Genomic DNA, 16559 nt, shown 5'->3' with positions numbered 1-16559 from the left:
ACGATGTAAATTAAGAACCTTACTCGACATACACTAGAGCCTCAATAACAAGTCCCTTGATGGAAAAAGGCTCTTCCAAAATGCAGGATTCGCTATTATATTGTATTTTTTGTCACTTTCATTAGAAGTTTATTCCGACAGCAAGCCTTTACAATTGAATGTAAATGTTATTAAATAATAATAAAAAATGGTAACTAAATATTTGGTTTTTCTTTTCATGTTTATAAATCATTCAGGAAAACTTACAACAAAAACCACGCTGTTGAAGCGAGGCCGAAATTTAATTAACCGAAGGACTTAAGATATGAACTGTGCTCTCTCCTCTCTCTCCCTCTCTCTTATTTTTCCGAACAAAATTATATAGAATAATACCCCCGCCGCAGTAAACCTGCAGTCTAAGCGAATTTCCATTTGCCTGATTGGATTTACACTAAAATGTCTCCTTAAAAATATCACAATTATTCCCTATTTGAATTGAATCAGTTTAACACATACTTAGGTTTGCTGCAACAGGGAGGGTTAAAGTGTTTTTTTTTATGTAATGTTAATAGTTAGTAAGAAATAAAAACATTTTCCAAATTTGGGCAAAATATGTTAATAAATAAGCAAACTACAACAGTTTACTTATCCTCCATAAGAATAACATGAATTTAAAATTTTTTTGAATTTTCTCCGTAACCATTAGGCGCATTATAACGCTTCAATATACTAAATTATTTGTTTTTTAAGCTCTACAAAATAGTTTGGAAAGAAATTGCAAAAATTTAAGTTTTTTGGGTCAAAAATGGGAAAAACCCATTTTTACCCCATAAAAGCCCCCATAAACCCCCGTTCCCATGGTCCGATCATGCTGGTTCGCGAACTCGTTCGAATAAACGTAGGTTTACACGTTTGTACCAAATTTCATCAAAATCGGATCATTTTTGCTCGAGTTATCGCGCTAATGGACACACAAACACACACACACACATATATCTGTAATCTTTTGGTTACTAGGCAACATGAAAATAATGCATTCAAAAATTTCTTTTGGTTCTCTCATAAGAACAATACTGATTATAGTGCTGGCAAAAATATTGGTTTCAATCTGTAGACAAGAAACCATACATATTTCTCTTAAAAATATTCATCCTGAAATTAACATGAGATGTATATACTTCCAAATTTCAAATGATTTTTCATTAAAAAACAAAATGTTAGATAGAACAAAGAACAGAAAAATAAATCTAAATGGAAAGTTATTTGGCGATCACTTAACCTAAAGCTTTATGTATCTTACTTCTTTTTGATTAATTTGATTCTTTTATGTGGAGACATAGAAGAAAACCCTGGGCCTGAAAATAGCAATGATGTATCAAAAGAAGAGTGTCCGTTTTGTAAAAAACATTTTTACAGACTTAAGTCTCATATCAAGGCAACTCACGACAATTATTATATAACAGAATCAGATAATTTAAGAAAAAGTAGAACCAGAACCTGTAGTTATAGTTCCACAAAATTGTGGTATGAACTTAGAGACTTCGAGATAGACCTTTGGGCATCAAATTGTTTGCAGCTACCCCTAAATTGTGTATTTATTCCTCCAGCTGTAGTACATTTGCTGCGTGTGGGAAGCGAAAGTTTTGTCCTTAAAACAATCAAAGATGAAATGAAATTGTCAAAAAGTGAATTTATTTTCTTAATAATAAATAATAAAACTAATGAGGAAAAGGAGAATGCTTGTCATTGGTCTCTGTTGATCTGTGACGTATATAAAAACACAACATATCATTTTGACTCAAAATCTCCATCCAACAGTCAGATTGCCAAGAAAATGACCGAAAGACTGAGTAAATGCAGCTTGGGAACTGATGAGATTAATATGTTAGAAGTAGATTGTCTTCAACAACGTGGAAGAGTTGAGTGTGGTGTGTACTGCCTACATTTTGCAAAAATTGTTTGTAACAGAATAATAAACAATAACTTAACCATATCGGACAAGATGTATAAACAGGATTTTCTTGTAGGTAATATCTATAATGAAATTGAATGTCTAAAAAAACAGAGTTTAAATGTCCCTAATAATAAATGTCAAGCAACTAAGATTAGAAATAAATCGTTGGAAGGCATAAAGCAAACCTCAGCTGAAGATCATAAATTTCAAAAAAGTGAGGAATGTAACAGTAAAGTAGATCAATCAAATGATCAAACTTGTGGCGAATGCGGAAAACTCTTTAAAAGCAAAAAAGGATTATCTCTCCATATTTCAAAGAGCCACCACAATAAACATCGTGATATAATTCTAAACAAGTATTGTCCAGAAAGCTCAAAAACACAGTCTCCAGACAAATTGGATGATAAAACAAACAATATGTCAAGCAAAGTAAATAGCGAAAGTGATCGCATAAACAAGGATCTCGATTCTTGGTTAACAGTCTTCAATGAAGAACAAACACACTTTGAGTTATTCTCTGAAAATTTTGATAAGTTTTCCAAGTTTTTATCTCACGCTTTACACAATCTTCCTGGGCCTAAACATCCTTCTTACAGGTTTTATAAATTAAGGAAAAAGAAACAAGACTATCCTCAAAATAGTAATTATAAGAAATCATCCAACCCAGAAAGGAAAACTAAAAACGAAAGGAAAAAGAGAAAAGAAAAGTATGAATATGATCTGATCCAATTTGAATACTATAATAGGCGTAGGAAAGCTGTGAGAAGGATAATCGGAGACGGTAATAAAGGATGTGAAATTGATCTAAAAACATTACACGAAGGTTTTACCACACGTTTCTCCAATCCAAATGAAAATATGAAAATGTCATATAACAATGTGGAAGACACAATAGTGAAAGACTTAGATTCGCATTATAATCAAAAAATTACTGTAGAAGAAATCGTGAGAGCAATAAATGCAATAAAAATTGACACTTCTCCGGGACCTGACAATATATTAATGAGAATTGTAAAACTTAAGAAAGTAGCAAAGATCCTCTGTTCAATTTATAACACAATACACCTTACAAACCAGATACCTTCATCATTTCAAAGAGCACGAACTATTTTAATTGATAAAGGTGGAGACAAAAAAGAGGTTAATAACTGGAGACCAATCACAATATGTTCTGTTTTAAGGAGGATATTAGAAAAAATATTGGACAAAAGACTAAAAGAATATATCAAATTTAACCAGTTTCAAGGAGGTTTTTCTAATACCCCTGGTTCCCATCTTAATACAAGTATTCTAAATGAGGTATTGAGATCAGCAAAATCAAAGAAAACCGACTGCTGTATTATGTTTCTGGATATTGAGAAAGCGTACGACAATATCGGCCATAACCACTTATCCTCAGTCTTGCAGGAGCTACCTATTCCTAGGAAACTGATTGAAATAATAATTAAACTCCAAATAGGCAATGTTACAAAAGTTGAAACTCATAGAGGGAAAACAAAGGACATCAAAATACAAAGGGGTGTAATGCAGGGATCTCCATTGTCACCCACTTTGTATAACCTATGTATTGACCATATCCTCTCTGAAATATCACAACATGCCGTAAGTGAGGAGCTAGGGTATAAGCTATGCAAGGACATGCCTTCTCTAAGTATTCTAGGATTCGCTGACGATACCATTTTAATTGGTAAGAATAGAGAAAGTGCTCTTGTATTATTCGATTCGATTTGTGACTTCTTCAGAGAAATTGGATTAACTATAAATATATCAAAAACTAAAATTATTAACATTGAAAAAGGTAGATTACAAGAGGAAAACTTCCAAATATGTTCAAAAGAAATAAAATCTATAACATTTAATGAAAAAATTAAGTACTTAGGAGTAAATTTTTCTGAAAGCATAGTATTTGACTCTGAAAAAACAATTAGTTCATTGATAAACAAAATTGAAAAATTAACATGTTCTCCTTTTTTAAGGTCTGAACAAAAAATGTATGTATTGAATCATAATATTTGGCCATCTTTAATATATCCTTTTCAAACCGCACCAATTAAGAAAATTACAATGAAATTCTTTGACGATGTTGATAAAGTGATAAGATCAACAACAAAGGAAATCTTAGATCTTCCAAATGATATGCCAAATTCTATGTTTTATACAAGTACTAAAAACAAAGGGATTGGGTTATGTAAATCAATGTGGGAATCATCAATCCAACATATAAACATATGTCGCATATTAAAACAAACGGGAAACCCCTACTTACTTAATATTCGTCAATTTGACGAAGAAATTAGGTTTTGTCTGGAAAAATTGAATTTAAGTATTGAATTTTTCGAATCAAAACCCAAGATACTGCGAGAAACCTTACGAGACTTAGAGTATCAAAATTGGTGTAAACTTCCATACAAAGGGAATGGGGTGGTTCTTTTCAAAGAATGTAACAAGATCAATAAAAATTTGGCTAGAGGTTGTGGCCTCACAGAAGCTGAGTTCAAACAATACTTGAAAATGGTCGGAGACGTTATTCCTCTTAGAAGTCTTCATGGGAGATCCAGGGACGGGAACCAGTGCAGGCATTGTCCTGTATCTGAGAAATTTACTCTTGAAACTCTTGCCCACGTCCTTGGAAAGTGCCCATTTAGTAGTCTTATACGAAATACCCGCCACCATACCATCAGAAAAATCATTGCTGATCAATTCAGAAAGAAAAGTTACGAGGTCTATGAAGAGGTCACGGCTATAGAAGAAGAGGGCTCTGTGAGGCGGAGTGACATCATTGTTATAGACAAGGAGAAAGATTTCGGTCTCATTATAGACCCAACAGTTCGTCTTGAGACAAATGAAAATCAGCCACAGGAAGTCCATGAAGAAAAAGTAAATATTTACAAGAAAACTATCCCATATTATTCAGAGAAATATAAAATATCAAAATTCGAAGTATATGGACTACTCATTGGATCAAGAGGAACAATTCCTCAACAAGTTGAGAACTTTTGGAAGAAATTCAAGTTGGAAAATCAAGTGTTATATTTAATATCTTTAACAGCCATAAAATTTTATATTAATATTATAAGAAACCACCTATATAACAACTATCATAATTAGGTTTAATCAAACTTGCAAAATTTAATGTAATATTATTCTTTGTTCTACAGCAGACTACAATGTGTAGTAAGATTTCAATTTTTAAAATAAATTTGAATTTATATATTATATATATATATACACACACACACACACACACATATATATATATATATATATATATATATACAGGGTGTCCCGGAACTCTCTACCAATATTTTAGGGCATTGCTCCTGGGTAAGAAACATACCTAAATATCATATTTAAATTGTCCGGAAGTCCTTAGTTACTCACACAGCCACCATTTAGTTTTTTTAGTTATTAATTTTTTTCTAAAGAATGGTTAAACATACGAAATGGAAACTTTGCACAAACATTTATGACAACTAGAAAAAGCTACAAAAAAATTATGACGATTCTTCAAATTCATAAAACAAAATGGCGGCCATTCAAAATTTTTTTTCTTAAATAACTCAAAAACCATTGATTTTATAAAAATTTTAAATGGCCGCCATTTTGTTTTATGAATTTTAAAAATCGTAATAATTATTTTGTAGCTTTGTCTAGTTGTCATAAATGTTTGTGCAAAGTTTCCATTTCGTATGTTTAACCATTCTTTAGAAAAAAATTAATAGCTGAAAAAACAAAATGGCGGCTGTGTGAGTAACTAAGGACTTCCGGACAATTTAAATATGATATTTAGGTATGTTTCGTACCTAGGAGCAATGCCCTAAAATATTGGTAGAGAGTTCCGGGACACCCTGTATATATATACATATGTATGAATTTGAACGGATGCTATTTTTGGCCTCTAGGGACCTCAAAACGTTAAAAAAATCGGTCCCGGGTCCAGGTTTTACCATGAGTACTACGGTAATAGCTTATTCCCTATATGGGAAATTCGCTAAAACGTGATATTATGTTACGGAAATGAGAGTGTTTTCATTTGGCACATTGTTACTTGATTAAAATGTAATTATTGCTAGTAATTTTAGTTTTCCAGATTTTATTTCAGGACAAAATTTCCTACACATTAGGTAGGCCTATACACCGCTCCATGGAGATGTATATAGGTGGCTATTATCTACATGTTTAGAAACCAATTCCATAACCCGACCCTAGTTATTCGGAGATGATTTCACTCCTTTCCTATTGGTTTATAAAATTAATTAGTAAATGGTTTTCCAACCAGGCAGGGCCCAAGGAACTTTTAAACAAGATAGACCTTATATGACATCTACTCAATGAGATCTTTCAAATAAACCAAAAATTTACAAAATCGGTTGAGAAACCACAGAGGAGTTCTGCGGACAAAAAACGTGCTTGTCTTCTTAATATACAGGGTGGTAAAAAAAAAAACTAACTCATTTTAACATACATGTTTATCTACAACATTTAAACTAAATGGTAACATTTACAATGTACAGGTAGGAAACCTCAAAAAGTTGTTGGTGAAATTAAATAAATCTCAAAAGGCCACTGTTTAAGGCTCTGCCGGCGTTGAATCGAAATGTAGCACATCACACACCTTTATGTTAATAATTTAAATCCATGTGTGTTGCCCCTGAGCTGTTGGACATAATGTAAGACTAAATTACTTACGTATTCCCTTCACAGCTCAATAAAATATGTCTATTTAGGACATGTTTCGGTGTTAAAACACCATCGTCAACTTCAGGTACATGTAGAGTTGATCAGTAGTTAACATCGTCAGGAGATAAACACAGTACGTATACGAATAAATACATAAAACAATTAAACATTTAAGAAACAGGCCTGTTCTAACAAAAGATGATCGACCGCACAGGTAGCAAGGGACAGAGTCTGCTTCTGGAGTTCTTTTGGACCACCCTGTATATATAATAGACTCGCCTTTGGCTCGCTGCCCCCTTTTTTGGTTGGGGATAAAAAGAAATGGGCCATGGCGCAAGACCTGCAATTGAGCCAAATTTCAGATCTTTAGCTAATCTAGAAGTGGGTAAAATTGATTTAGACCGATGCACCTGTAGGAATAACATTGGGGGGATTCTAATTTTCGTGGGGGGGGGAGTTATATTTGTAAAATGTCAATTTTGAAAAGGGCGCAAGATCAACAATCATGCCAAATTTCAGATATCCAGTTAATCTAGAAATGGGTAAACGTGATTTAGACTTATGCACCTGTAAGAATAACATTAGGGGGGGGGGAGGATTCAATATTTGGGTGGGGGGTTGAAAATACGACGCCCCCAGGTCCCCTTTTTTGGTTGGGGGTAAATACAAATGGGCCATGGCGCAAGACCTACAATTGAGCCAAATTTCACATCTTTAGCTAATCTAGAATTGGTACGAAAAAACACGTAGTGTTTAAAATTTAAAGTTAAGTAAGGAGAATACAAAGCAATATTAATTTTTGCAAAAACAAATTATTTAAGTATGAAAAATGGCGAAAACCGGTAAAAATTTAAAGAAATTTACCAAATTTTGAAAGTAGGGCGTTTTTTGAAGGTTAAGGAGTGCGATTTTCGGGAAACACCTATTAAAGGTTTGTAGAAAATTTGATTCCCGTTCATGAAAATCCTTTCAAATATTTTCTATCTCTTACTGTTTTCGAGCTATAGGCGATTGAAAAAAAATGGGTTTTGTCGTTTTTAGAGGTCCGCCAGTTTGGATTTTTAAGGTGGGTAAAATTTAAAAATGGGACTTTTGCAAAATTTGCCATAAACTTATGATCCCTTACTACAATAGTACCAAATTCCAAGTCTCTAGCACGTTTCTAAACGATTCATATGACCATACCAAAGTCATTATATTTTAATCTTATTCTCCATAAGAATAACATGGGGCTCGTAAAAGTGGTAAAAAAACCTTCAAATTTTGAAATCAAACCTAAGTTTTGGGGGTTAAGGAGTAAAGATACGAAAAATTATTAAAGGAGTAGAATTTAAAGTAAGGAGAATACAAGAACCAAGGAGAATACAAAGCAATAATAGTATTCGCGAAAAGTAGTTATTTAAGTATGAAAAAATAGCGAAAACCGGTAAAAATTGGAAAGAAATTTATCAAATTTTTAAGGTATGGCGTTTTTTGAAGCTGAAGGAGTGCGATTTTTGGAAAACGCAAGTTAAGGTTTTGTAGAAAATTTAATTTCCTTTCGCTAAGATTCTTTCAAATCCTTTATATCTCTTACTGTTTTCGAGCTACATCCGATTAAAAAAACTTGTTTTTTCGTTTTCAGAGGTCCGCCATTTTGGATGTTTGGGGGGGTTAATATTAGAAAATGGGACTTTTGGGAATTTCACCGGTAATGTAAGATCCCATACTACAATACTACCAAGTTTCAAGTCTCTAGCACGTTTCTAATTGGTTCAGATAAGCATACTAAAGTCGGCATTTTTCAATGTTATTCTCCATAAGAATAACATGGGGCTCGTAAAAGTGGTAAAAAACCTTCAAATGTTGACATTAAACCTAAGTTTTGGGGGTTAAGGAGTAAAGTTACGAAAAAAGACGTACTGTGTAAAATTTAAACTAAAGTAAGGAGAATACAAAGCAATAATAATATTTGCAAAAAGGAATGATTTAAGTATGAAAAAATAGCGAAAACCGGTAAAAAGTTGAAAGAAATTTACCAAATTTAGAAAGTAGGGAGTTTTTTGAACCCGAAAGAGTGCGATTTTCGGAAAACATCTTAAAAGGTTTTGTAGAAAATTTAATTCCTGTTCCTGGATATACTTTCAAATCTTTTCTAGCTCTTACTGTTTTCGAGCTAAATCCGTTTGAAAAAAACGTGTTTTATCGTTTTCAGAGGTCCGCCATTTTGGATTTTTGGGGGGGTTAAAATTTGAAAATGGGACTTTTGAAATTTTCACCATTACCTTATGATCCCTTACTACAATACTACCAAATTACAAGTCTCTAGCACATTTCTAAACGATTCATATGACCATACCAAAGTCATTATATTTCAATCTTATTCTCCATAAGAATAACACGGGGCTCGTAAAAGTGGCAAAAAACCTTCAAATTTTGAGATTAAAATTAAGTTTTGGGGGTCAAGGAGTAAAGTTACGAAAAAACATGTGATAAGTAAAATTTAAAGTAAAGTAAGGAGAATACAAAGCAATACTAGTTTTTGAAAAAAAAAATTATTTAAGTATGAAAACATGGCGAAAACCGGTAAAAATGTAATAGAAATTTACCAAATTTTGAAAGTAGGGCGTTTTTTGAAGCTGAAGGAGTGCGATTTTCGGAAAACGCCTAAGAGGGTTTTGTAGAAAATTTAATTCCTGTTCCTGGATATACTTTCAAATCTTTTCTAGCTCTTACCGTTTTCGAGCTACATCCGGTTGAAAAAAAAGTGTTTTTTTCTTTTTCAGAGGTCCGCCATTTTGGATTTTTGAGGGGGTTAAAATTTGAAAATGGGACTTTTGCAAATTCCACCGGTAATATAAGATCTCATACTACAATACTACGCAAATTTGAAGTCTCTAGCACGTTTCTAAGCGGTTCATATGAGAGTACCAAATTCGGTATTTTTTAATGTTATTTCCCATAAGGATAACATGGGGGGGGGGAAATTCGAAATTTCGGGGGGGTTAAATTTGAAAATGCGACTTTTCGGATTTTTCCCGGGGGTTTAGTCACTAGACCTACGACCACCGAAAATTTCAAGTCTCTAGCTCATCTAGAAGTGGTCTAGAATTTGTATCCCTTAGTTACATATGCGGGATTATAGTATTTAGATAGATGCCTAACACACACTACTTACACACACACACACACACACGCACGCACATATATATCGATGTATGATGCATATCTCATCTAGCTTTTATTATCCAGTGACCTAAATATAAACACATAAACTGTTCTGCTCAGCGTAACCCAGAGTGTTTTATTGTTATATGTTACGTGTCTCAGAATAAACTGGTGTCTGATCCGGTAAAGTTGGTGAAACTAGTCTCTTTAAAGTAAATATAAATAATTATTGTTATAATACTGTTGATACGTTCTATGTTGTTAAGAAAAACTAAAATAAACAAATAATTCGATAAAATATTTATGAACGCAAGGATTACAATTGTATTGGTACAAGTTTATCAACAAATTTAGTTAGTTGATATTAATTGTGTAATATCTCGTAATTACACAAAACATATTTTTTTATCAGAAAATAAAAAAAGTGTAATATATTTACCAAAAATTACCAAAAAACTTCAAGAATCTACGCAATGTACAGACAGAACAGAAATTTTATTTATATATATGATCAAGTTAATGATTTCTACAAAGAAGTTTTATGAGTTGTCCATTTTCATAGGCGCCCTTTTACAAGATTAAGTCTCTTTGAATTTGCATGCCTAACACTAACGTTGTTATATTGTTGACTCGGCTTCTGGAAGAGGAGCAAAATAACAGTTCTTGGTTTCCCATGCAAAAAATACATCTTTTAAACTTTCTTAATGTAATGGACATGAGGGGTGATATATTGATAACATAAGGAGTGATATGTTTCTAGTTTTATTCATAGTTACCAAATATAATTTATCTCCAATTTAGTAACGAAAATACGCTTTGCAAGCATTGTAAAAATAAACTAACGAATTTCACCTTCACAATAATCCAAGAACTCCAGAGTGATTTTCAAGAGCAATCGAGTTTCAGATCGAACGAAAGATTTCAGGGATAGGGGGTTTTGGAAGATCCTATATCCTTCAGGGATATAGGAAGCTGAGTGTCTGATTTGTTTGTTTAGGTTCAAAGTAAACATTAATTAGATAAAATCATAATTACACAAGAAATGGTTTGCCTTTTGGTGTGCTTCTCTCTATGCAAATCGCCGATGCGATTGTCATGACACTTTTGTCCGTCAATCATTCCATACAGTCTATGGTTGAATACATTTCTGACTTCCAGGGAAGGAAACAGGTCCATGACGTAGGAAATGGCGACATAAGTAGTAAGGCCAGCAGTGCAGAGTCTGTGCAACTGTCTGTGGCAATTATGTATCTGCAATTCTAAAATGGTATAAGGAAGGAGGGCAAACAGATCTACGACGTAGGGAGTGGTGAAGGAAGTAGTAAAGGCGAGCAGTGTGGAGTTTAAGAATGGATTAATCTATCTGCAATACAAAACTGCCTTCAGAGTAAACTAATGATATTCCCCGAGCAAAGCTCGGTCCCCAGGTGCTGTTATTTAAATGAGTAATAAATATGATATTTTAGTAAAAATCCAATCAGACTAATTGAAATTCGCCATGCATTCAGGTTTGCTGTGACAGGGGTATTTATTAATTAATTTAACGTAGCAGCAAAATTTACAAACGAAAAACAAATCTCACTGACCCTATGAATAAGCTCACGGTGATTTACTCTTATTTGGTTCAAATATTTAAAGAAATATAATCATCTCAGAAGTAAACAATATATTTGAATAACAAAATATAAGCTTTAAAATCAATTCCACATGTATACAACAATGTATTCCATAAATGTTTACCTTCGAACAAGAATAGTGTAACAAGATTGATATCCTTGTTGCTACAAACAGTACTTCTTCAATTGACTACTCTGTTGAGCGTTGGGGTTATCGAAGGAGACTCCTCGGTTTTTCAAATATTCATTCAACTCAGGACTCTTACACACCCGGGATCCACTCACAGGCAGAGTGTTATGGATTAATCTCAACACTTTAAGCTCAAATTTCTGTTTAATTTCCTCCTCTTTTTTTATCACTTGGGCGTTGATATTTTTCTCTGCCAAATCACGTAGGAGACTTGCACTTGCTTCAAACGTAGCCTTTTCGAACTTGAGGGACAACATTTTCAACTCTTCAATGCGCACTATACAGTCTTTTTTCAAAAACCTCCAGAATAGTCGTGCCACATTCGTAGTTGGAACCGTTACTGTCGCTTCTACTTCGTTTTCACCGAACAATATAGTCAATCTGCCCGTAGTATCCGTTACAGATGCACTCAAGTAGAATCTATTAAATACAACCTGGAGGTTTTGAAATGAGCCTCTGATACGGAATGCTTGTCCACCGCTTTTATCCGGCAGTATATCTGATCCTGTGTATTGAACTGACCTTAGATCGGTGATTTCTCCTTGTGCCCCACATACATAGTTCATTTTACCATTTATTTCTAAATCGTCTACCTTCCCCTTACGGGGCAGTATTTTTTGCAACTCTCTTATAACTCTTACCAGTATAAGACTTAGTTTCTCCTCTTTCGAGTTGTTTTTCTTATTGATTTCTTTGTAAATATTCCAGTAATTCTTCATCAAACTGATCCTCTTGTCAAAAGGTTTCCGAACTGTTGTCAAGATGTTGCTTGGATTCCATTTGAGAACAGAATTGATAAGTTCCTTTTGATTTGCTGGTTCCATAACCCTAAAAGAAAATTTACGTCCCAAATTTTGCTCCGGGTCTGCAAGCTGTTCCTGATCCACATGTTCCTGACCCGCTTGCTGTTCCTGATCCACCTGCTGATCCTGACCCGCATGCTGTTCCTGATCCACACGTTGTTCCTGATCCACATGTTGTTCAGGTCCTGCCAAATCACTAGAGCCTCTTACTACATTTGTATTTAATAAAGAAACACCAACTATGATCACTGTATAACACACCAGAGAGCACATTGCTGCACATTGAAAGATATACACCAGTTAAATGACGTGAGACTATTAATTGCCAACACATGTTTGACAGGTTGATTGAAATTAATGTGAAGTTTTTACTACTAACATTTCCAAATATTAACGTGTACATACTTGATACTAAAACCATTTTTATTTGGATCCTCATCCTGGGTATTTATCACGTACATATCAAAAACATGCAAATATAAATGTATATATAATATAAAAATAAATAATAATAATATATAGAATATATAATATACAATATATATATATATATATATATATATATATATATTATATGGGTAACACGAAAATGTGAAAAAAATAAAACTCCAAAAAGTGAAAGCTATCTCACACTTAACACAGCTTAACACACTGACTCAAAAATCATAAATTTGTCAACTTCCCGACCAGCTAGAAGTTGATTTTTGGTATACTTATCAACTACTAGGGAATGATTCTTTGTTAAAATTACGCTAACCTAGTAAATGATTATCAATTGTTAAAAGCCAACCCCTAAGTTTTACAAAATAGTATATTCCATCACTAGGGCGTAAAGTGACTCTTTTTGACCCGAGCTCAAGTTTTACGATCGAAGCAAAGCCGAGGTTGGAAAATGAGCGAGGGTTGAAAAGACGACTGTTTTCGCTGCAGTATGGCAAACATAATTTTATCCAAGCAACCTACAACCATAGGAACCACAAGTATCAAGTTTCGTCCATGTACAAACTATGATTTAGGTGCTTTCTTAACTTAATACTTTTAACTGAACTGTTTACCATAAAGGTAGGGGTTTTAAGCCAATGGAACTAAAATTGATAGACCAACCCTCACCAGATAGACCTGTTTAAGGCAAGAAAACACAAAACGTCATTAAAACCAACTTCTCTGTTTCCGTTTTAAATGTTACTTCCAATAATGATGTTCTCTTAATGCATTTATACCTTTGAAAATATTACGTTAGCCACATCAAGGAATTTTAGTTTGATTCAAGCTATAAATATACGAGTGCAGTAGTGGAAAAGTGAGGGATATTCACTATAGCTTGGCCCGGAGGCTTTACTGTTGTGTTTTACATTTCTTTGATCAGCAACATCAGAATAGTCTGCATGTCATGTTTATATGGAGCCTTCCCCTAAGGCGGGATGAATACCTTTACCAATAAGGCTTCAATATTCCTCCATCTCACTCTTGAATAAACTCACTTGTGTAGACGTATTCCCAAAAATGTTCAATGGCATGTGAGCTATTGTAAACCTAAACGTATAATAAATGTATTATTAAATAAAAGGAAATAGTTATTTGTGTAACTAGTGGTGAAAGTGGCACTTTGCTGCACACGAGAGCAATGTTTACGCACGAGCCGCAGACGAGTGCGGAATGATCTCGAGTGCAGCAAAGGCCTTTTTTACTCGTGTTACACATTATATTTTTTCTACAGTCACTATAAAGCATATAAATAATTAGTCTTTCAAACACTATACAACACGTTTTTAAGTTCAGCTGGCAACACAAATGGTGCCCTAGAGAAAGTAGTACTCGCGGTCCGTATCACTCCACTATTTTTCCTCGGCAAGAAATGTGCTCCACGTTTTGAGAATATAGTTCCGTATGTTTTTGTAATTTGAAGTGGTTTCCGCGCCTAAAAAAATTCTTTAAAGGTATTTTTTGTTTATTAAGATCGTAGGAATGTTTTAAAAACGATTAAAAGAAAAGTCCAGAAAATCCAGAAATACCGAAACTATAAACACGAAATGACAGGTTAAATCGTAGTTATAATAGTCAATCAGCTGCTCACAGTATTATTATCTTTAAGTGTTGCCAACCTATTTCCAAGCGTACACGGATTACGTGCATAATAGAACCACGCTGTTTTGTGTTGTTTCGTTGGAATCCTGATGTGCGGCAAAGTATAAACCGTACGACAAAGTATAAACCGTACGGCAAAGTATAAATATTCAGCAATTAGCAGCTTTCTGTACTATAAACAGTACAAGGAAGCCAACTTTGTCGGGTGACTGTAGGAAAAATATATTGTTGTTTGATATGCAAGAAAACACATTGGATAATCTCTAGGATAATTTGCATAAACACCTAGGATTACCTCAGCTTAAACACCGCAATACTTTGTCGCCCTTGTAGTTTTTTGCATTTGTCGAAATAACATATATGAAAAGCCTGGACTGTTTGGCTAAGTAGTGGAATCAACGTCCAACAAGTTAACAACAACACTTACTAACGACCAACAAATGTCAACTTATTCTCCTTGGATCTTGGCCCTCTAAACCTTGCTCTATTGGCGACCATATGCATAGGGTAAACTTTTCACCATCACTTTTATAATAAACTATACTTATTGGGTGCTAAAAAATAATATTTAACTCTTATTAAAAACTACGAGCTATTTAAATACTTAGAATATAATATTCATTTTTGAAAAGTGTATTTGCTTAATTAACACAAAACCAAATGTAGTACCGGTATTTTGTATACATAACTTTTGATTTGGTTTATGCAATCTAAAACGTCGAATCTTGAGAACTGCCCAATAAATGATTATACACATGCTTGTTGTACATAAAACAATCATGAATCTTTGTAAACGCCAGTATGTAGGGCAAGAACATCCACTTTCTCGAGGTAGAGTAATGTACTTGTAAAACCTCGCCATTATCTCTCGTGCCAAGAAGCACTTGAAAATTGAACTATAATTTACGTTTAGTATGTTGAACTTTCTATTTGATGTAAACGCCCTATGGAATGTCCTCTACAAAAGTCGTTCATTATAAATTAAAAGTTTTCGTCGTAAGATTCGTAGGTAAATAATTTTTAAGGTTCACCTTTTAAAATTGCATTGATTATTTATTTTCAAAGGTATCTACTTTTGGCAAAATAGGTGGTTGATTACGGGAAATTTCTAAAAAATGAGCGTTAAGCCAGATAGTGTATACTCTATGAGTTCATTAGGAATGTGTTCTATCTGGTATTTTATTTTGTTATTCTAGCAGAACTTAAACTCTTTTTAGGAAATAGATACTTAGGGACTGCAACGAAATGAGTCTGGTTCACCTTTGGACCGATGTCTCATGAAAAATATTTTAAGCGTTTCTGAGAGAGAAAAAAACAACCATACCAATGAAAAGAATATATTGTACAAAAGAGCCCAGAAGTCTTACTTTTTTCGATGTAACATAACCTATCTAAATTTCTTAAGTATTGTTGTTCATTTTTTTAAAGTCCTTATTTAGTTCTTCCACCCTTTGTATCAACTTAAAATTATCTAAATTCGTATTTAATTTATTACACGTTTTGTAACACATAGCGGTCTTATGTGTCTTACACCCTTTCACCACTCAAGAAAAGCCAAGCGAGAGTAACTTTATTATAAGAGAGACATGGAACTTGCAATATACAAAACAAAAGGCTCACTAAGTTAATAATTAAAGCTTAAGTAAAAAAAAAGAAAACAAAACATGTTTGTGTGTGTACGAGCTATTGATGAGGTTGAGGTTTACAAAGGCCTTGTTAGTTCCCAAGTCATGATTATGAGAGTCTAAGCACGAGATGCCTCAGCAACTTTCAAAAGACTTGTTTATATGAGTAATTGTAAAGCTTTTGCTCAAAAGATTGCTTAGAATTTATTACTAGTGAGTAAAATCCCATTTTATGATTTGTGTTAGGGTTTTTGTACTTGAATAATCAAACATGTTTTTCTCATATATTAAAACAATGAATTTTATTTCTCAAACATCACATCATACATTTCTCATTTTACATTTGATTGACCTGATAAATATTAAAATATATTTTGATTTCAATGCAAAAGTTATTTGCCTTTTTTTGGGTTTAAAAAGTGACCCAATCCGAATTCACCAGTTACATTTGTAAATTATGTGTTAACAAATAGCGTTAGT

Source organism: Macrosteles quadrilineatus, unplaced genomic scaffold (genome assembly GCF_028750875.1).
Source record: "Macrosteles quadrilineatus isolate MER2022 unplaced genomic scaffold, UCM_ALF_1.0 Scaffold_6__1_contigs__length_79288215, whole genome shotgun sequence".
NCBI lineage: Eukaryota > Metazoa > Arthropoda > Insecta > Hemiptera > Cicadellidae > Macrosteles > Macrosteles quadrilineatus.
The sequence above is the reverse complement of the archived record's forward strand: the minus strand, read 5'-3'. Positions refer to the sequence as shown.